This window comes from Amia ocellicauda, chromosome 8, assembly GCF_036373705.1.
Source record: "Amia ocellicauda isolate fAmiCal2 chromosome 8, fAmiCal2.hap1, whole genome shotgun sequence".
Taxonomy (NCBI): domain Eukaryota; kingdom Metazoa; phylum Chordata; class Actinopteri; order Amiiformes; family Amiidae; genus Amia; species Amia ocellicauda.
Window position 1 is genome coordinate 9,614,931 of NC_089857.1, and position 20,311 is coordinate 9,635,241.

Below are 20,311 nucleotides of genomic sequence, written 5' to 3' on the forward strand. Positions count from 1 at the left end.
GCGTGTATCCAAAGTTAAAACTCGTGATTTGTCGCCCTTTGGTGTGTAAAAGATGCAAAAGCTTACAGCACCTGGTATTCCCAGGCGGTCTCCCATCCAAGTACTGACCAGGCCCGAGCCTGCTTAGCTTCCGAGATCGGACGAGATCGGGCGTATTCAGGCTAGTATGGCCGTAAGCCAGGGAGGCTGTCCCTGACGCTCTACTTAAAGGGATGGCAATATCCGTTTCTGCCGTTCATACTTACAGTTGAACTGTCTCTCTACTCTAAAGCCCGGGACACACCAGCGCGCCGCAGACAGTCCCTGCTAATATGCCACGTTGTGGCAACGTTGTGCGTTAGCTGGGGTGCCACACCAGACCGGAACTATATTTTACAAAACGAACACATTTGTCTTGATAAAACAGCTGTAATTGAGTGCCTGACACGCCAGTCAAGCGCAATCTTGAGAAGGTGTGCATTTCAGTAAGGATTTCAATTGACATGCAGTATGAAACTGAAAGGAGGTTGCATCACTATGATGCATAACATTGCATGTATTGTATTTTCAAGTGTGTGCATTCATCCTGTTGTCATTTTGTTTTGAAAGCAGAAGAATCATTCAACAGGTTGCTGAGACAAATGTAAACCAGTAAAACATATGAAGAGAAACAAACCTTGAATATAAGTTCAGTTGTTTAAACATTTGACAAACTATGGTGAGGGGGTAAGAAAACACACAAATCCAGCAGCTCCTGTATTTCAATACACCAGAACCCAATATTATTGGCGAGTCGGGTAGTCCATCATCACAGTTCGAGGGCAGGCATCATTTCAGTAATTTCATCCCGTTGCATTCACATCCGTGCCTTGAATGAGATTGAATGTGATCTTTGCTCTCAAGTATGTTCCCAAGTTTTACACTTTCGTGCTTTGCATGAATGGGAATGGAACTGTGTGTGTTGAATGAGGCTCCTTGTGAGCACTGATCTTTGTCCGGTGGAGTTCCTTTTTGTGTTGCTGTAATTGTGTCATTTCTCGATGAGAAAGATTAGGCAACATTTAGTCACTTCTAGCCATGATGCTCAATTTATTTACGAATGTACCCTAGTTACTAGGGACCGTTTACGTTGGAGAACAAGATCTATTGTATGCCTGTGTATTTGGGGAAGTCAAATCTGAAATAATGATGAAATTGCGTGTATCCAAAGTTAAAACTCGTGATTTGTCGCGCTCTGGTGTGTAAAAGATGCAAAAGCTTACAGCACCTGGTATTCCCAGGCGGTCTCCCATCCAAGTACTGACCAGGCCCGAGCCTGCTTAGCTTCCGAGATCGGACGAGATCGGGCGTATTCAGGCTAGTATGGCCGTAAGCCAGGGAGGCTGTCCCTGACGCTCTACTTAAAGGGATGGCAATATCCGTTTCTGCCGTTCATACTTACAGTTGAACTGTCTCTCTACTCTAAAGCCCGGGACACACCAGCGCGCCGCAGACAGTCCCTCCTAATATGCCACGTTGTGGCAACGTTGTGCGTTAGCTGGGGTGCCACACCAGACCGGAACTATATTTTACAAAACGAACACATTTGTCTTGATAAAACAGCTGTAATTGAGTGCCTGATACGCCAGTCAAGCGCAATCTTGAGAAGGTGTGCATTTCAGTAAGGATTTCAATTGACATGCAGTATGAAACTGAAAGGAGGTTGCATCACTATGATGCATAACATTGCATGTATTGTATTTTCAAGTGTGTGCATTCATCCTGTTGTCATTTTGTTTTGAAAGCAGAAGAATCATTCAACAGGTTGCTGAGACAAATGTAAACCAGTAAAACATATGAAGAGAAACAAACCTTGAATATAAGTTCAGTTGTTTAAACATTTGACAAACTATGGTGAGGGGGTAAGAAAACACACAAATCCAGCAGCTCCTGTATTTCAATACACCAGAACCCAATATTATTGGCGAGTCGGGTAGTCCATCATCACAGTTCGAGGGCAGGCATCATTTCAGTAATTTCACCCCGTTGCATTCACATCCGTGCCTTGAATGAGATTGAATGTGATCTTTGCTCTCAAGTATGTTCCCAAGTTTTACACTTTCGTGCTTTGCATGAATGGGAATGGAACCGTGTGTGTTGAATGAGGCTCCTTGTGAGCACTGATCTTTGTCCGGTGGAGTTCCTTTTTGTGTTGCTGTAATTGTGTCATTTCTCGATGAGAAAGATTAGGCAACATTTAGTCACTTCTAGCCATGATGCTCAATTTATTTACGAATGTACCCTTGTTACTAGGGACCGTTTACGTTGGAGAACAAGATCTATTGTATGCCTGTGTATTTGGGGAAGTCAAATCTGAAATAATGATGAAATTGCGTGTATCCAAAGTTAAAACTCGTGATTTGTCGCGCTCTGGTGTGTAAAAGATGCAAAAGCTTACAGCACCTGGTATTCCCAGTGGGTCTCCCATTCAAGTACTGACCTGGCCCGAGCCTGCTTAGCTTCCGAGATCGGACGAGATCGGGCGTATTCAGGCTAGTATGGCCGTAAGCCAGGGAGGCTGTCCCTGACGCTCTACTTAAAGGGATGGCAATATCCGTTTCTGCCGTTCATACTTACAGTTGAACTGTCTCTCTACTCTAAAGCCCGGGACACACCAGCGCGCCGCAGACAGTCCCTGCTAATATGCCACGTTGTGGCAACGTTGTGCGTTAGCTGGGGTGCCACACCAGACCGGAACTATATTTTACAAAACGAACACATTTGTCTTGATAAAACAGCTGTAATTGAGTGCCTGACACGCCAGTCAAGCGCAATCTTGAGAAGGTGTGCATTTCAGTAAGGATTTCAATTGACATGCAGTATGAAACTGAAAGGAGGTTGCATCACTATGATGCATAACATTGCATGTATTGTATTTTCAAGTGTGTGCATTCATCCTGTTGTCATTTTGTTTTGAAAGCAGAAGAATCATTCAACAGGTTGCTGAGACAAATGTAAACCAGTAAAACATATGAAGAGAAACAAACCTTGAATATAAGTTCAGTTGTTTAAACATTTGACAAACTATGGTGAGGGGGTAAGAAAACACACAAATCCAGCAGCTCCTGTATTTCAATACACCAGAACCCAATATTATTGGCGAGTCGGGTAGTCCATCATCACAGTTCGAGGGCAGGCATCATTTCAGTAATTTCATCCCGTTGCATTCACATCCGTGCCTTGAATGAGATACAATGTGATCTTTGCTCTCAAGTATGTTCCCAAGTTTTACACTTTCGTGCTTTGCATGAATGGGAATGGAACCGTGTGTGTTGAATGAGGCTCCTTGTGAGCACTGATCTTTGTCCGGTGGAGTTCCTTTTTGTGTTGCTGTAATTGTGTCATTTCTCGATGAGAAAGATTAGGCAACATTTAGTCACTTCTAGCCATGATGCTCAATTTATTTACGAATGTACCCTAGTTACTAGGGACCGTTTACGTTGGAGAACAAGATCTATTGTATGCCTGTGTATTTGGGGAAGTCAAATCTGAAATAATGATGAAATTGCGTGTATCCAAAGTTAAAACTCGTGATTTGTCGCGCTCTGGTGTGTAAAAGATGCAAAAGCTTACAGCACCTGGTATTCCCAGGCGGTCTCCCATCCAAGTACTGACCAGGCCCGAGCCTGCTTAGCTTCCGAGATCGGACGAGATCGGGCGTATTCAGGCTTGTATGGCCGTAAGCCAGGGAGGCTGTCCCTGACGCTCTACTTAAAGGGATGGCAATATCCGTTTCTGCCGTTCATACTTACAGTTGAACTGTCTCTCTACTCTAAAGCCCGGGACACACCAGCGCGCCGCAGACAGTCCCTGCTAATATGCCACGTTGTGGCAACGTTGTGCGTTAGCTGGGGTGCCACACCAGACCGGAACTATATTTTACAAAACGAACACATTTGTCTTGATAAAACAGCTGTAATTGAGTGCCTGACACGCCAGTCAAGCGCAATCTTGAGAAGGTGTGCATTTCAGTAAGGATTTCAATTGACATGCAGTATGAAACTGAAAGGAGGTTGCATCACTATGATGCATAACATTGCATGTTTTGTATTTTCAAGTGTGTGCATTCATCCTGTTGTCATTTTGTTTTGAAAGCAGAAGAATCATTCAACAGGTTGCTGAGACAAATGTAAACCAGTAAAACATATGAAGAGAAACAAACCTTGAATATAAGTTCAGTTGTTTAAACATTTGACAAACTATGGTGAGGGGGTAAGAAAACACACAAATCCAGCAGCTCCTGTATTTCAATACACCAGAACCCAATATTATTGGCGAGTCGGGTAGTCCATCATCACAGTTCGAGGGCAGGCATCATTTCAGTAATTTCATCCCGTTGCATTCACATCCGTGCCTTGAATGAGATTCAATGTGATCTTTGCTCTCAAGTATGTTCCCAAGTTTTACACTTTCGTGCTTTGCATGAATGGGAATGGAACCGTGTGTGTTGAATGAGGCTCCTTGTGAGCACTGAACTTTGTCCGGTGGAGTTCCTTTTTGTGTTGCTGTAATTGTGTCATTTCTCGATGAGAAAGATTAGGCAACATTTAGTCACTTCTAGCCATGATGCTCAATTTATTTACAAATGTACAATAGTTACTAGGGACCGTTTACGTTGGAGAACAAGATCTATTGAATGCCTGTGTATTTGGGGAAGTCAAATCTGAAATAATGATGAAATTGCGTGTATCCAAAGTTAAAACTTGTGATTTGTCGCCCTTTGGTGTGTAAAAGATGCAAAAGCTTACAGCACCTGGTATTCCCAGGCGGTCTCCCATCCAAGTACTGACAAGGCCCGAGCCTGCTTAGCTTCCGAGATCGGACGAGATCGGGCGTATTCAGGCTAGTATGGCCGTAAGCCAGGGAGGCTGTCCCTGACGCTCTACTTAAAGGGAAGGCAATATCCGTTTCTGCCGTTCATACTTACAGTTGAACTGTCTCTCTACTCTAAAGCCCGGGACACACCAGCGCGCCGCAGACAGTCCCTGCTAACACGAAACGTTGTGGCAACATTGTGGCAACGTTGTGCGTTAGCTGGGGTGCCACACCAGACCGGAACTATATATTACAAAACGAACACATTGTCTTGATAAAACAGCTGTAATTGAGTGCCTGACACGCCAGTCAAGCGCAATCTTGAGAAGGTGTGCATTTCAGTAAGGATTTCAATTGACATGCAGTATGAAACTGAAAGGAGGTTGCATCACTATGATGCATAACATTGCATGTATTGTATTTTCAAGTGTGTGCATTCATCCTGTTGTCATTTTGTTTTGAAAGCAGAAGAATCATTCAACAGGTTGCTGAGACAAATGTAAACCAGTAAAACATATGAAGAGAAACAAACCTTGAATATAAGTTCAGTTGTTTAAACATTTGACAAACTATGGTGAGGGGGTAAGAAAACACACAAATCCAGCAGCTCCTGTATTTCAATACACCAGAAGCCAATATTATTGGCGAGTCGGGTAGTCCATCATCACAGTTCGAGGGCAGGCATCATTTCAGTAATTTCATCCCGTTGCATTCACATCCGTGCCTTGAATGAGATTGAATGTGATCTTTGCTCTCAAGTATGTTCCCAAGTTTTACACTTTCGTGCTTTGCATGAATGGGAATGGAACCGTGTGTGTTGAATGAGGCTCCTTGTGAGCACTGAACTTTGTCCGGTGGAGTTCCTTTTTGTGTTGCTGTAATTGTGTCATTTCTCGATGAGAAAGATTAGGCAACATTTAGTCACTTCTAGCCATGATGCTCAATTTATTTACAAATGTACACTAGTTACTAGGGACCGTTTACGTTGTAGAACAAGATCTATTGTATGCCTGTGTATTTGGGGAAGTCAAATCTGAAATAATGATGAAATTGCGTGTATCCAAAGTTAAAACTTGTGATTTGTCGCCCTTTGGTGTGTAAAAGATGCAAAAGCTTACAGCACCTGGTATTCCCAGGCGGTCTCCCATCCAAGTACTGACCAGGCCCGAGCCTGCTTAGCTTCCGAGATCGGACGAGATTGGGCGTATTCAGGCTAGTATGGCCGTAAGCCAGGGAGGCTGTCCCTGACGCTCTACTTAAAGGGAAGGCAATATCCGTTTCTGCCGTTCATACTTACAGTTGAACTGTCTCTCTACTCTAAAGCCCGGGACACACCAGCGCGCCGCAGACAGTCCCTGCTAACACGCCACGTTGTGGCAACATTGTGGCAACGTTGTGCGTTAGCTGGGGTGCCACACCAGACCGGAACTATATATTACAAAACGAACACATTGTCTTGATAAAACAGCTGTAATTGAGTGCCTGATACGCCAGTCAAGCGCAATCTTGACAAGGTGTGCATTTCAGTAAGGATTTCAATTGACATGCAGTATGAAACTGAAAGGAGGTTGCATCACTATGATGTATAACATTGCATGTATTGTATTTTCAAGTGTGTGCATTCATCCTGTTGTCATTTTGTTTTGAAAGCAGAAGAATCATTCAACAGGTTGCTGAGACAAATGTAAACCAGTAAAACATATGAAGAGAAACAAACCTTGAATATAAGTTCAGTTGTTTAAACATTTGACAAACTATGGTGAGGGGGTAAGAAAACATACAAATCCAGCAGCTCCTGTATTTCAATACACCAGAACCCAACATGATTGGCGAGTCGGGTAGTCCATCATCACAGTTCGAGGGCAGGCATCATTTCAGTAATTTCATCCCGTTGCATTCACATCCGTGCCTTGAATGAGATTGAATGTGATCTTTGCTCTCAAGTATGTTCCCAAGTTTTACACTTTCTTGCTTTGCATGAATGGGAATGGAACCGTGTGTGTTGAATGAGGCTCCTTGTGAGCACTGAACTTTGTCCGGTGGAGTTCCTTTTTGTGTTGCTGTAATTGTGTCATTTCTCGATGAGAAAGATTAGGCAACATTTAGTCACTTCTAGCCATGATGCTCAATTTAGTTACGAATGTACCCTAGTTACTAGGGACCGTTTACGTTGGAGAACAAGATCTATTGTATGCCTGTGTATTTGGGGAAGTAAAATCTGAAATAATGATGAAATTGTGTGTATCCAAAGTTAAAACTCGTGATTTGTCGCCCTCTGGTGTGTAAAAGGTGCAAAAGCTTACAGCACCTGGTATTCCCAGGCGGTCTCCCATCCAAGTGCTGACCAGGCCCGAGCCTGCTTGGCTTCCGAGATCGGACGAGATCGGGCGTATTCAGGCTAGAATGGCCATAAGCCAGGGAGGCTGTTCCTGACGCTCTACTTAAAGGGAAGGCAATATCCGTTTCTGCCGTTCATACTTACAGTTGAACTGTCTCTCTACTCTAAAGCCCGGGACACACCAGCGCGCCGCAGACTGTCCCTGCTAACACGCCACGTTGTGGCAACGTTGTGCGTTAGCTGGGGTGCCACACCAGACCGGAACTATATTTTACAAAACGAACACATTGTCTTGATAAAACAGCTGTAATTGAGTGCCTGACACGCCAGTCAAGCGCAATCTTGAGAAGGTGTGCATTTCAGTAAGGATTTCAATTGACATGCAGTATGAAACTGAAAGGAGGTTGCATCACTATGATGCATAACATTGCATGTAGTGTATTTTCAAGTGTGTGCATTCATCCTGTTGTCATTTTGTTTTGAAAGCAGATGAATCATTCAACAGGTTGCTGAGACAAATGTAAACCAGTAAAACATATGAAGAGAAACAAACCTTGAATATAAGTTCAGTTGTTTAAACATTTGACAAACTATGGTGAGGCGGTAAGAAAACACACAAATCCAGCAGCTCCTGTATTTCAATACACCAGAACCCAATATTATTGGCGAGTCGGGTAGTCCATCATCACAGTTCGAGGGCAGGCATCATTTCAGTAATTTCATCCCGTTGCATTCACATCCGTGCCTTGAATGAGATTGAATGTGATCTTTGCTCTCAAGTACGTTCCCAAGTTTTACACTTTCGTGCTTTGCATGAATGGGAATGGAACCGTGTGTGTTGAATGAGGCTCCTTGTGAGCACTGAACTTTGTCCGGTGGAGTTCCTTTTTGTGTTGCTGTAATTGTGTCATTTCTTGATGAGAAAGATTAGGCAACATTTAGTCACTTCTAGCCATGATGCTCAATTTATTTACGAATGTACCCTAGTTACTAGGGACCGTTTACGTTGGAGAACAAGATCTATTGTATGCCTGTGTATTTGGGGAAGTAAAATCTGAAATAATGATGAAATTGTGTGTATCCAAAGTTAAAACTCGTGATTTGTCGCCCTCTGGTGTGTAAAAGGTGCAAAAGCTTACAGCACCTGGTATTCCCAGGCGGTCTCCCATCCAAGTACTAACCAGGCCCGAGCCTGCTTGGCTTCCGAGATCGGACGAGATCGGGCGTATTCAGGCTAGTATGGCCGTAAGCCAGGGAGGCTGTCCCTGACGCTCTATTTAAAGGGAAGGCAATATCCGTTTCTGCCATTCATACTTACAGTTGAACTGTCTCTCTACTCTAAAGCCCGGGACACACCAGCGCGCCACAGACAGTCCCTGCTAACACGCCACGTTGTGGCAACGTTGTGCTTTAGCTGGGGTGCCACACCAGACCGGAACTATATTTTACAAAACGAACACATTGTCTTGATAAAACAGCTGTAATTGAGTGCCTGACACGCCAGTCAAGCGCAATCTTGAGAAGGTGTGCATTTCAGTAAGGATTTCAATTGACATGCAGTATGAAACTGAAAGGAGGTTGCATCACTATGATGCATAACATTGCATGTATTGTATTTTCAAGTGTGTGCATTCATCCTGTTGTCATTTTGTTTTGAAAGCAGAAGAATCATTCAACAGGTTGCTGAGACAAATGTAAACCAGTAAAACATATGAAGAGAAACAAACCTTCAATATAAGTTCAGTTGTTTAAACATTTGACAAACTATGGTGAGGGGGTAAGAAATGACACAAATCCAGCAGCTCCTGTATTTCAATACACCAGAAGCCAATATTATTGGCGAGTCGGGTAGTCCATCATCACAGTTCGAGGGCAGGCATCATTTCAGTAATTTCATCCCGTTGCATTCACATCCGTGCCTTGAATGAGATTGAATGTGATCTTTGCTCTCAAGTATGTTCCCAAGTTTTACACTTTCGTGCTTTGCATGAATGGGAATGGAACCGTGTGTGTTGAATGAGGCTCCTTGTGAGCACTGAACTTTGTCCGGTGGAGTTCTTTTTGTGTTGCTGTAATTGTGTCATTTCTCGATGAGAAAGATTAGGCAACATTTAGTCACTTCTAGCCATGATGCTCAATTTATTTACGAATGTACCCTAGTTACTAGGGACCGTTTACGTTGGAGAACAAGATCTATTGTATGCCTGTGTATTTGGGGAAGTAAAATCTGAAATAATGATGAAATTGTGTGTATCCAAAGTTAAAACTCGTGATTTGTCGCCCTCTGGTGTGTAAAAGGTGAAGAAGCTTACAGCACCTGGTATTCCCAGGCGGTCTCCCATCCAAGTACTGACCAGACCCGAGCCTGCTTGGCTTCCGAGATCGGACGAGATCGGGCGTATTCAGGCTAGTATGGCCGTAAGCCAGGGAGGCTGTCCCTGACGCTCTAGTTAAAGGGAAGGCAATATCCGTTTCTGCCGTTCATACTTACAGTTGAACTGTCTCTCTACTCTAAAGCCCGGGACACACCAGCGCGCCGCAGACAGTCCCTGCTAACACGCCACGTTGTGGCAACGTTGTGGCAACGTTGTGCGTTAGCTGGGGTGCCACACCAGACCGGAACTATATTTTACAAAACGAACACATTGTCTTGATAAAACAGCTGTAATTGAGTGCCTGACACGCCAGTCAAGCGCAATCTTGAGAAGGTGTGCATTTCAGTAAGGATTTCAATTGACATGCAGTATGAAACTGAAAGGAGGTTGCATCACTATGATGCATAACATTGCATGTATTGTATTTTCAAGTGTGTGCATTCATCCTGTTGTCATTTTGTTTTGAAAGCAGAAGAATCATTCAACAGGTTGCTGAGACAAATGTAAACCAGTAAAACATATGAAGAGAAACAAACCTTGAATATAAGTTCAGTTGTTTAAACATTTGACAAACTATGGTGAGGGGGTAAGAAAACACACAAATCCAGCAGCTCCTGTATTTCAATACACCAGAACCCAATATTATTGGCGAATCAGGTAGTCCATCATCACAGTTCGAGGGCAGGCATCATTTCAGTAATTTCATCCCGTTGCATTCACATCCGTGCCTTGAATGAGATTGAATGTGATCTTTGCTCTCAAGTATGTTCCCAAGTTTTACACTTTCGTGCTTTGCATGAATGGGAATGGAACCGTGTGTGTTGAATGAGGCTCCTTGTGAGCACTGAACTTTGTCCGGTGGAGTTCCTTTTTGTGTTGCTGTAATTGTGTCATTTCTCGATGAGAAAGATTAGGCAACATTTAGTCACTTCTAGCCATGATGCTCAATTTATTTATGAATGTACCCTAGTTACTAGGGACCGTTTACGTTGGAGAACAAGATCTATTGTATGCCTGTGTATTTGGGGAAGTCAAATCTGAAATAATGATGAAATTGCGTGTATCCAAAGTTAAAACTCGTGATTTGTCGCCCTCTGGTGTGTAAAAGATGCAAAAGCTTACAGCACCTGGTATTCCCAGGCGGTCTCCCATTCAAGTACTGACCAGGCCCGAGCCTGCTTAGCTTCCGAGATCGGACGAGATCGAGCGTATTCAGGCTAGTATGGCCGTAAGCCAGGAAGGCTGTCCCTGACGCTCTACTTAAAGGGAAGGCAATATCCGTTTCTGCCGTTCATACTTACAGTTGAACTGTCTCTCTACTCTAAAGCCCGGGACACACCAGCGCGCCGCAGACAGTCCCTGCTAACACGCCACGTTGTGGCAACATTGTGGCAACGTTGTGCGTTAGCTGGGGTGCCACACCAGACCGGAAGTATATATTACAAAACGAACACATTGTTTTGATAAAACAGCTGTAATTGAGTGCCTGACACGCCAGTCAAGCGCAATCTTGAGAAGGTGTGCATTTCAGTAAGGATTTCAATTGACATGCAGTATGAAACTGAAAGGAGGTTGCATCACTATGATGCATAACATTGCATGTATTGTATTTTCAAGTGTGTGCATTCATCCTGTTGTCATTTTGTTTTGAAAGCAGAAGAATCATTCAACAGGTTGCTGAGACAAATGTAAACCAGTAAAACATATGAAGAAAAATAAACCTTGAATATAAGTTCAGTTGTTTAAACATTTGACAAACTATGGTGAGGGGGTAAGAAAACACACAAATCCAGCAGCTCCTGTTTTTCAATACACCAGAACCCAATATTATTGGCGAGTCGGGTAGTCCATCATCACAGTTCGAGGGCAGGCATCATTTCAGTAATTTCATCCCGTTGCATTCACATCCGTGCCTTGAATGAGATTGAATGTGATCTTTGCTCTCAAGTATGTTCCCAAGTTTTACACTTTCGTGCTTTGCATGAATGGGAATGGAACCGTGTGTGTTGAATGAGGCTCCTTGTGAGCACTGAACTTTGTCCGGTGGAGTTCCTTTTTGTGTTGCTGTAATTGTGTCATTTCTCGATGAGAAAGATTAGGCAACATTTAGACACTTCTAGCCATGATGCTCAATTTATTTATGAATGTACCCTAGTTACTAGGGACCTTTTACGTTGGAGAACAAGATCTATTGTATGCCTGTGTATTTGGGGAAGTAAAACCTGAAATAATGATGAAATTGTGTGTATCCAAAGTTAAAACTCGTGATTTGTCGCCCTCTGGTGTGTAAAATATGCAAAAGCTTACAGCACCTGGTATTCCCAGGCGGTCTCCCATCCAAGTACTGACCAGGCCCGAGCCAGCTTAGCTTCCGAGATCGGACGAGATCGGGCGTATTCAGGCTAGTATGGCCGTAAGCCAGGGAGGCTGTCCCTGACGCTCTACTTAAAGGGAAGGCAATATCCGTTTCTGCCGCTCATGCTTGCAGTTGAACTGTCTCTCTACTCTAAAGTCCGGGACACACCAGCGCGCCGCAGACAGTCCCTGCTAACACGAAACGTTGTGGCAACGTTGTGCGTTAGCTGGGGTGCCACACCAGACCGGAACTATATTTTACAAAACGAACACATTGTCTTGATAATACAGCTGTAATTGAGTGCCTGACACGCCAGTCAAGCGCAATCTTGAGAAGGTGTGCATTTCAGTAAGGATTTCAATTGACATGCAGTATGAAACTGAAAGGAGGTTGCATCACTATGATGCATAACATTGCATGTATTGTATTTTCAAGTGTGTGCATTCATCCTGTTGTCATTTTGTTTTGAAAGCAGAAGAATCATTCAACTAGTTGCTGAGACAAATGTAAACCAGTAAAACATATGAAGAGAAACAAACCTTGAATATAAGTTCAGTTGTTTAAACATTTGACAAACTATGGTGAGGGGGTAAGAAAACACACAAATCCAGCAGCTCCTGTATTTCAATACACCAGAACCCAATATTATTGGCGAGTCGGGTAGTCCATCATCACAGTTCGAGGGCAGGCATCATTTCAGTAATTTCACCCCGTTGCATTCACATCCGTGCCTTGAATGAGATTGAATGTGATCTTTGCTCTCAAGTATGTTCCCAAGTTTTACACTTTCGTGCTTTGCATGAATGGGAATGGAACCGTGTGTGTTGAATGAGGCTCCTTGTGAGCACTGATCTTTGTCCGGTGGAGTTCCTTTTTGTGTTGCTGTAATTGTGTCATTTCTCGATGAGAAAGATTAGGCAACATTTAGTCACTTCTAGCCATGATGCTCAATTTATTTACGAATGTACCCTAGTTACTAGGGACCGTTTACGTTGGAGAACAAGATCTATTGTATGCCTGTGTATTTGGGGAAGTCAAATCTGAAATAATGATGAAATTGCGTGTATCCAAAGTTAAAACTCGTGATTTGTCGCGCTCTGGTGTGTAAAAGATGCAAAAGCTTACAGCACCTGGTATTCCCAGGCGGTCTCCCATTCAAGTACTGACCAGGCCCGAGCCTGCTTAGCTTCCGAGATCGGACGAGATCGGGCGTATTCAGGCTAGTATGGCCGTAAGCCAGGGAGGCTGTCCCTGACGCTCTACTTAAAGGGATGGCAATATCCGTTTCTGCCGTTCATACTTACAGTTGAACTGTCTCTCTACTCTAAAGCCCGGGACACACCAGCGCGCCGCAGACAGTCCCTGCTAACACGAAACGTTGTGGCAACATTGTGGCAACGTTGTGCGTTAGCTGGGGTGCCACACCAGACCGGAACTATATATTACAAAACGAACACATTGTCTTGATAAAACAGCTGTAATTGAGTGCCTGACACGCCAGTCAAGCGCAATCTTGAGAAGGTGTGCATTTCAGTAAGGATTTCAATTGACATGCAGTATGAAACTGAAAGGAGGTTGCATCACTATGATGCATAACATTGCATGTATTGTATTTTCAAGTGTGTGCATTCATCCTGTTGTCATTTTGTTTTGAAAGCAGAAGAATCATTCAACAGGTTGCTGAGACAAATGTAAACCAGTAAAACATATGAAGAGAAACAAACCTTGAATATAAGTTCAGTTGTTTAAACATTTGACAAACTATGGTGAGGGGGTAAGAAAACACACAAATCCAGCAGCTCCTGTATTTCAATACACCAGAAGCCAATATTATTGGCGAGTCGGGTAGTCCATCATCACAGTTCGAGGGCAGGCATCATTTCAGTAATTTCATCCCGTTGCATTCACATCCGTGCCTTGAATGAGATTCAATGTGATCTTTGCTCTCAAGTATGTTCCCAAGTTTTACACTTTCGTGCTTTGCATGAATGGGAATGGAACCGTGTGTGTTGAATGAGGCTCCTTGTGAGCACTGAACTTTGTCCGGTGGAGTTCCTTTTTGTGTTGCTGTAATTGTGTCATTTCTCGATGAGAAAGATTAGGCAACATTTAGTCACTTCTAGCCATGATGCTCAATTTATTTACAAATGTACACTAGTTACTAGGGACCGTTTACGTTGGAGAACAAGATCTATTGTATGCCTGTGTATTTGGGGAAGTCAAATCTGAAATAATGATGAAATTGCGTGTATCCAAAGTTAAAACTTGTGATTTGTCGCCCTTTGGTGTGTAAAAGATGCAAAAGCTTACAGCACCTGGTATTCCCAGGCGGTCTCCCATCCAAATACTGACCAGGCCCGAGCCTGCTTAGCTTCCGAGATCGGACGAGATTGGGCGTATTCAGGCTAGTATGGCCGTAAGCCAGGGAGGCTGTCCCTGACGCTCTACTTAAAGGGAAGGCAATATCCGTTTCTGCCGTTCATACTTACAGTTGAACTGTCTCTCTACTCTAAAGCCCGGGACACACCAGCGCGCCGCAGACAGTCCCTGCTAACACGCCACGTTGTGGCAACATTGTGGCAACGTTGTGCGTTAGCTGGGGTGCCACACCAGACCGGAACTATATATTACAAAACGAACACATTGTCTTGATAAAACAGCTGTAATTGAGTGCCTGACACGCCAGTCAAGCGCAATCTTGAGAAGGTGTGCATTTCAGTAAGGATTTCAATTGACATGCAGTATGAAACTGAAAGGAGGTTGCATCACTATGATGCATAACATTGCATGTATTGTATTTTCAAGTGTTTGCATTCATCCTGTTGTCATTTTGTTTTGAAAGCAGAAGAATCATTCAACAGGTTGCTGAGACAAATGTAAACCAGTAAAACATATGAAGAGAAACAAACCTTGAATATAAGTTCAGTTGTTTAAACATTTGACAAACTATGGTGAGGGGGTAAGAAAACACACAAATCCAGCAGCTCCTGTATTTCAATACACCAGAACCCAATATTATTGGCGAGTCGGGTAGTCCATCATCACAGTTCGAGGGCAGGCATCATTTCAGTAATTTCATCCCGTTGCATTCACATCCGTGCCTTGAATGAGATTGAATGTGATCTTTGCTCTCAAGTATGTTCCCAAGTTTTACACTTTCGTGCTTTGCATGAATGGGAATGGAACCGTGTGTGTTGAATGAGGCTCCTTGTGAGCACTGAACTTTGTCCGGTGGAGTTCCTTTTTGTGTTGCTGTAATTGTGTCATTTCTCGATGAGAAAGATTAGGCAACATTTAGTCACTTCTAGCCATGATGCTCAATTTATTTACGAATGTACCCTAGTTACTAGGGACCGTTTACGTTGGAGAACAAGATCTATTGTATGCCTGTGTATTTGGGGAAGTCAAATCTGAAATAATGATGAAATTGCGTGTATCCAAAGTTAAAACTCGTGATTTGTCGCCCTCTGGTGTGTAAAAGATGCAAAAGCTTACAGCACCTGGTATTCCCAGGCGGTCTCCCATCCAAGTACTGACCAGGCCCGAGCCTGCTTAGCTTCCGAGATCGGACGAGATCGGGCGTATTCAGGCTAGTATGGCCGTAAGCCAGGGAGGCTCTCCCTGACGCTCTACTTAAAGGGAAGGCAATATCCGTTTCTGCCGTTCATACATACAGTTGAACTGTCTCTCTACTCTAAAGCCCGGGACACACCAGCGCGCCGCAGACAGTCCCTGCTAACACGCCACGTTGTGGCAACATTGTGGCAACGTTGTGCGTTAGCTGGGGTGCCACACCAGACCGGAACTATATATTACAAAACGAACACATTGTCTTGATAAAACAGCTGTAATTGAGTGCCTGACACGCGAGTCAAGCGCAATCTTGACAAGGTGTGCATTTCAGTAAGGATTTCAATTGACATGCAGTATGAAACTGAAAGGAGGTTGCATCACTATGATGCATAACATTGCATGTATTGTATTTTCAAGTGTGTGCATTCATCCTGTTGTCATTTTGTTTTGAAAGCAGAAGAATCATTCAACAGGTTGCTGAGACAAATGTAAACCAGTAAAACATATGAAGAGAAACAAACCTTGAATATAAGTTCAGTTGTTTAAACATTTGACAAACTATGGTGAGGGGGTAAGAAAACATACAAATCCAGCAGCTCCTGTATTTCAATACACCAGAACCCAACATGATTGGCGAGTCGGGTAGTCCATCATCACAGTTCGAGGGCAGGCATCATTTCAGTAATTTCATCCCGTTGCATTCACATCCGTGCCTTGAATGAGATTGAATGTGATCTTTGCTCTCAAGTATGTTCCCAAGTTTTACACTTTCTTGCTTTGCATGAATGGGAATGGAACCGTGTGTGTTGAATGAGGCTCCTTGTGAGCACTGAACTTTGTCCGGTGGAGTTCCTTTTTGTGTTGCTGTAATTGTGTCATTTCTTGATGAGAAAGATTAGGCAACATTTAGTCACTTCTAGCCATGATGCTCAATTTAGTTACGAATGTACCCTAGTTACTAGGGACCGTTTACGTTGGAGAACAAGATCTATTGTATGCCTGTGTATTTGGGGAAGTCAAATCTGAAATAATGATGAAATTGTGTGTATCCAAAGTTAAAACTCGTGATTTGTCGCCCTCTGGTGTGTAAAAGGTGCAATAGCTTACAGCACCTGGTATTCCCAGGCGGTCTCCCATCCAAGTGCTGACCAGGCCCGAGCCTGCTTGGCTTCCGAGATCGGACGAGATCGGGCGTATTCAGGCTAGAATGGCCATAAGCCAGGGAGGCTGTTCCTGACGCTCTACTTAAAGGGAAGGCAATATCCGTTTCTGCCGTTCATACTTACAGTTGAACTGTCTCTCTACTCTAAAGCCCGGGACACACCAGCGCGCCGCAGACTGTCCCTGCTAACACGCCACGTTGTGGCAACGTTGTGCGTTAGCTGGGGTGCCACACCAGACCGGAACTATATTTTACAAAATGAACACATTGTCTTGATAAAACAGCTGTAATTGAGTGCCTGTCACGCCAGTCAAGCGCAATCTTGAGAAGGTGTGCATTTCAGTAAGGATTTCAATTGACATGCAGTATGAAACTGAAAGGAGGTTGCATCACTATGATGCATAACATTGCATGTAGTGTATTTTCAAGTGTGTGCATTCATCCTGTTGTCATTTTGTTTTGAAAGCAGATGAATCATTCAACAGGTTGCTGAGACAAATGTAAACCAGTAAAACATATGAAGAGAAACAAACCTTGAATATAAGTTCAGTTGTTTAAACATTTGACAAACTATGGTGAGGGGGTAAGAAAACACACAAATCCAGCAGCTCCTGTATTTCAATACACCAGAACCCAATATTATTGGCGAGTCGGGTAGTCCATCATCACAGTTCGAGGGCAGGCATCATTTCAGTAATTTCATCCCGTTGCATTCACATCCGTGCCTTGAATGTGATTGAATGTGATCTTTGCTCTCAAGTATGTTCCCAAGTTTTACACTTTCGTGCTTTGCATGAATGGGAATGGAACCGTGTGTGTTGAATGAGGCTCCTTGTGAGCACTGAACTTTGTCCGGTGGAGTTCCTTTTTGTGTTGCTGTAATTGTATCATTTCTCGATGAGAAAGATTAGGCAACATTTAGTCACTTCTAGCCATGATGCTCAATTTATTTATGAATGTACCCTAGTTACTAGGGACCGTTTACGTTGGAGAACAAGATCTATTGTATGCCTGTGTATTTGGGGAAGTCAAATCTGAAATAATGATGAAATTGCGTGTATCCAAAGTTAAAACTCGTGATTTGTCGCCCTCTGGTGTGTAAAAGATGCAAAAGCTTACAGCACCTGGTATTCCCAGGCGGTCTCCCATTCAAGTACTGACCAGGCCCGAGCCTGCTTAGCTTCCGAGATCGGACGAGATCGAGCGTATTCAGGCTAGTATGGCCGTAAGCCAGGGAGGTTTTCCCTGACGCTCTACTTAAAGGGAAGGCAATATCCGTTTCTGCCGTTCATACTTACAGTTGAACTGTCTCTCTACTCTAAAGCCCGGGACACACCAGCGCGCCGCAGACAGTCCCTGCTAACACGCCACGTTGTGGCAACATTGTGGCAACGTTGTGCGTTAGCTGGGGTGCCACACCAGACCGGAAGTATATATTACAAAACGAACACATTGTTTTGATAAAACAGCTGTAATTGAGTGCCTGACACGCCAGTCAAGCGCAATCTTGAGAAGGTGTGCATTTCAGTAAGGATTTCAATTGACATGCAGTATGAAACTGAAAGGAGGTTGCATCACTATGATGCATAACATTGCATGTATTGTATTTTCAAGTGTGTGCATTCATCCTGTTGTCATTTTGTTTTGAAAGCAGAAGAATCATTCAACAGGTTGCTGAGACAAATGTAAACCAGTAAAACATATGAAGAAAAATAAACCTTGAATATAAGTTCAGTTGTTTAAACATTTGACAAACTATGGTGAGGGGGTAAGAAAACACACAAATCCAGCAGCTCCTGTATTTCAATACACCAGAACCCAATATTATTGGCGAGTCGGGTAGTCCATCATCACAGTTCGAGGGCAGGCATCATTTCAGTAATTTCATCCCGTTGCATTCACATCCGTGCCTTGAATGAGATTGAATGTGATCTTTGCTCTCAAGTATGTTCCCAAGTTTTACACTTTCGTGCTTTGCATGAATGGGAATGGAACCGTGTGTGTTGAATGAGGCTCCTCGTGAGCACTGAACTTTGTCCGGTGGAGTTCCTTTTTGTGTTGCTGTAATTGTGTCATTTCTCGATGAGAAAGATTAGGCAACATTTAGACACTTCTAGCCATGATGCTCAATTTATTTATGAATGTACCCTAGTTACTAGGGACCTTTTACGTTGGAGAACAAGATCTATTGTATGCCTGTGTATTTGGGGAAGTAAAACCTGAAATAATGATGAAATTGTGTGTATCCAATGTTAAAACTCGTGATTTGTCGCCCTCTGGTGTGTAAAATATGCAAAAGCTTACAGCACCTGGTATTCCCAGGCGGTCTCCCATCCAAGTACTGACCAGGCCCGAGCCAGCTTAGCTTCCGAGATCGGACGAGATCGGGCGTATTCAGGCTAGTATGGCCGTAAGCCAGGGAGGCTGTCCCTGACGCTCTACTTAAAGGGAAGGCAATATCCGTTTCTGCCGCTCATGCTTGCAGTTGAACTGTCTCTCTACTCTAAAGTCCGGGACACACCAGCGCGCCGCAGACAGTCCCTGCTAACACGAAACGTTGTGGCAACGTTGTGCGTTAGCTGGGGTGCCACACCAGACCGGAACTATATTTTACAAAACGAACACATTGTCTTGATAATACAGCTGTAATTGAGTGCCTGACACGCCAGTCAAGCGCAATCTTGAGAAGGTGTGCATTTCAGTAAGGATTTCAATTGACATGCAGTATGAAACTGAAAGGAGGTTGCATCACTATGATGCATAACATTGCATGTATTGTATTTTCAAGTGTGTGCATTCATCCTGTTGTCATTTTGTTTTGAAAGCAGAAGAATCATTCAACAGGTTGCTGAGACAAATGTAAACCAGTAAAACATATGAAGAGAAACAAACCTTGAATATAAGTTCAGTTGTTTAAACATTTGACAAACTATGGTGAGGGGGTAAGAAAACACACAAATCCAGCAGCTCCTGTATTTCAATACACCAGAACCCAATATTATTGGCGAGTCGGGGAGTCCATCATCACAGTTCGAGGGCAGGCATCATTTCAGTAATTTCATCCCGTTCCATTCACATCCGTGCCTTGAATGAGATTGAATGTGATCTTTGCTCTCAAGTATGTTCCCAAGTTTTACACTTTCGTGCTTTGCATGAATGGGAATGGAACCGTGTGTGTTGAATGAGGCTCCTTGTGAGCACTGAACTTTGTCCGGTGGAGTTCCTTTTTGTGTTGCTGTAATTGTGTCATTTCTCGATGAGAAAGATTAGGCAACATTTAGTCACTTCTAGCCATGATGCTCAATTTATTTACGAATGTACCCTAGTTACTAGGGACAGTTTACGTTGGAGAACAAGATCTATTGTATGCCTGTGTATTTGGGGAAGTCAAATCTGAAATAATGATGAAATTGTGTGTATCCAAAGTTAAAACTCGTGATTTGTCGCCCTCTGGTGTGTAAAAGATGCAAAAGCTAACAGCACCTGGTATTCCCAGGCGGTCTCCCATCCAAGTACTGACCAGGCCCGAGCCTGCTTAGCTTCCGAGATCTGACGAGATCGGGCGTATTCAGGCTAGTATGGCCGTAAGCCAGGGAGGCTGTCCCTGACGCTCTACTTAAAGGGAAGGCAATATCCGTTTCTGCCGTTCATACTTACAGTTGAACTGTCTCTCT

At 43.5% G+C, this 20,311-nt stretch overlaps 18 non-coding genes across 18 annotated transcripts; all 18 read right to left on the minus strand.

Moving 5' to 3' along the window:
* Nucleotides 1-59: 59 nt before the first annotated feature.
* On the minus strand, nucleotides 60-178 carry LOC136755644 (5S ribosomal RNA). Its single transcript, XR_010817761.1, has one exon. It is a non-coding gene; the product is annotated as a 5S ribosomal RNA (ribosomal RNA).
* Nucleotides 179-1,234: 1,056 nt separating this feature from the next.
* On the minus strand, nucleotides 1,235-1,353 carry LOC136755645 (5S ribosomal RNA). The gene has a single exon (XR_010817762.1). It is a non-coding gene; the product is annotated as a 5S ribosomal RNA (ribosomal RNA).
* A 1,056-nt stretch (nucleotides 1,354-2,409) lies between these two features.
* On the minus strand, nucleotides 2,410-2,528 carry LOC136756541 (5S ribosomal RNA). The gene has a single exon (XR_010818618.1). It is a non-coding gene; the product is annotated as a 5S ribosomal RNA (ribosomal RNA).
* A 1,056-nt stretch (nucleotides 2,529-3,584) lies between these two features.
* Nucleotides 3,585-3,703, minus strand: LOC136756478 (5S ribosomal RNA). The gene has a single exon (XR_010818559.1). It is a non-coding gene; the product is annotated as a 5S ribosomal RNA (ribosomal RNA).
* A 1,056-nt stretch (nucleotides 3,704-4,759) lies between these two features.
* Nucleotides 4,760-4,878, minus strand: LOC136756929 (5S ribosomal RNA). Its single transcript, XR_010818980.1, has one exon. It is a non-coding gene; the product is annotated as a 5S ribosomal RNA (ribosomal RNA).
* Nucleotides 4,879-5,944: 1,066 nt separating this feature from the next.
* LOC136756870 (5S ribosomal RNA) lies at nucleotides 5,945-6,063 on the minus strand. Its single transcript, XR_010818925.1, has one exon. It is a non-coding gene; the product is annotated as a 5S ribosomal RNA (ribosomal RNA).
* Nucleotides 6,064-7,129: 1,066 nt separating this feature from the next.
* Nucleotides 7,130-7,248, minus strand: LOC136757463 (5S ribosomal RNA). The gene has a single exon (XR_010819483.1). It is a non-coding gene; the product is annotated as a 5S ribosomal RNA (ribosomal RNA).
* A 1,055-nt stretch (nucleotides 7,249-8,303) lies between these two features.
* On the minus strand, nucleotides 8,304-8,422 carry LOC136755904 (5S ribosomal RNA). Its single transcript, XR_010818012.1, has one exon. It is a non-coding gene; the product is annotated as a 5S ribosomal RNA (ribosomal RNA).
* Nucleotides 8,423-9,476: 1,054 nt separating this feature from the next.
* On the minus strand, nucleotides 9,477-9,595 carry LOC136756956 (5S ribosomal RNA). Its single transcript, XR_010819006.1, has one exon. It is a non-coding gene; the product is annotated as a 5S ribosomal RNA (ribosomal RNA).
* A 1,066-nt stretch (nucleotides 9,596-10,661) lies between these two features.
* LOC136756617 (5S ribosomal RNA) lies at nucleotides 10,662-10,780 on the minus strand. Its single transcript, XR_010818689.1, has one exon. It is a non-coding gene; the product is annotated as a 5S ribosomal RNA (ribosomal RNA).
* Nucleotides 10,781-11,846: 1,066 nt separating this feature from the next.
* LOC136756394 (5S ribosomal RNA) lies at nucleotides 11,847-11,965 on the minus strand. Its single transcript, XR_010818481.1, has one exon. It is a non-coding gene; the product is annotated as a 5S ribosomal RNA (ribosomal RNA).
* Nucleotides 11,966-13,020: 1,055 nt separating this feature from the next.
* LOC136756042 (5S ribosomal RNA) lies at nucleotides 13,021-13,139 on the minus strand. The gene has a single exon (XR_010818147.1). It is a non-coding gene; the product is annotated as a 5S ribosomal RNA (ribosomal RNA).
* A 1,066-nt stretch (nucleotides 13,140-14,205) lies between these two features.
* LOC136757225 (5S ribosomal RNA) lies at nucleotides 14,206-14,324 on the minus strand. The gene has a single exon (XR_010819263.1). It is a non-coding gene; the product is annotated as a 5S ribosomal RNA (ribosomal RNA).
* A 1,066-nt stretch (nucleotides 14,325-15,390) lies between these two features.
* On the minus strand, nucleotides 15,391-15,509 carry LOC136755647 (5S ribosomal RNA). The gene has a single exon (XR_010817763.1). It is a non-coding gene; the product is annotated as a 5S ribosomal RNA (ribosomal RNA).
* Nucleotides 15,510-16,575: 1,066 nt separating this feature from the next.
* Nucleotides 16,576-16,694, minus strand: LOC136757464 (5S ribosomal RNA). The gene has a single exon (XR_010819484.1). It is a non-coding gene; the product is annotated as a 5S ribosomal RNA (ribosomal RNA).
* A 1,055-nt stretch (nucleotides 16,695-17,749) lies between these two features.
* On the minus strand, nucleotides 17,750-17,868 carry LOC136756618 (5S ribosomal RNA). Its single transcript, XR_010818690.1, has one exon. It is a non-coding gene; the product is annotated as a 5S ribosomal RNA (ribosomal RNA).
* Nucleotides 17,869-18,934: 1,066 nt separating this feature from the next.
* On the minus strand, nucleotides 18,935-19,053 carry LOC136756395 (5S ribosomal RNA). The gene has a single exon (XR_010818482.1). It is a non-coding gene; the product is annotated as a 5S ribosomal RNA (ribosomal RNA).
* A 1,055-nt stretch (nucleotides 19,054-20,108) lies between these two features.
* Nucleotides 20,109-20,227, minus strand: LOC136756515 (5S ribosomal RNA). The gene has a single exon (XR_010818594.1). It is a non-coding gene; the product is annotated as a 5S ribosomal RNA (ribosomal RNA).
* Nucleotides 20,228-20,311: the final 84 nt, after the last annotated feature.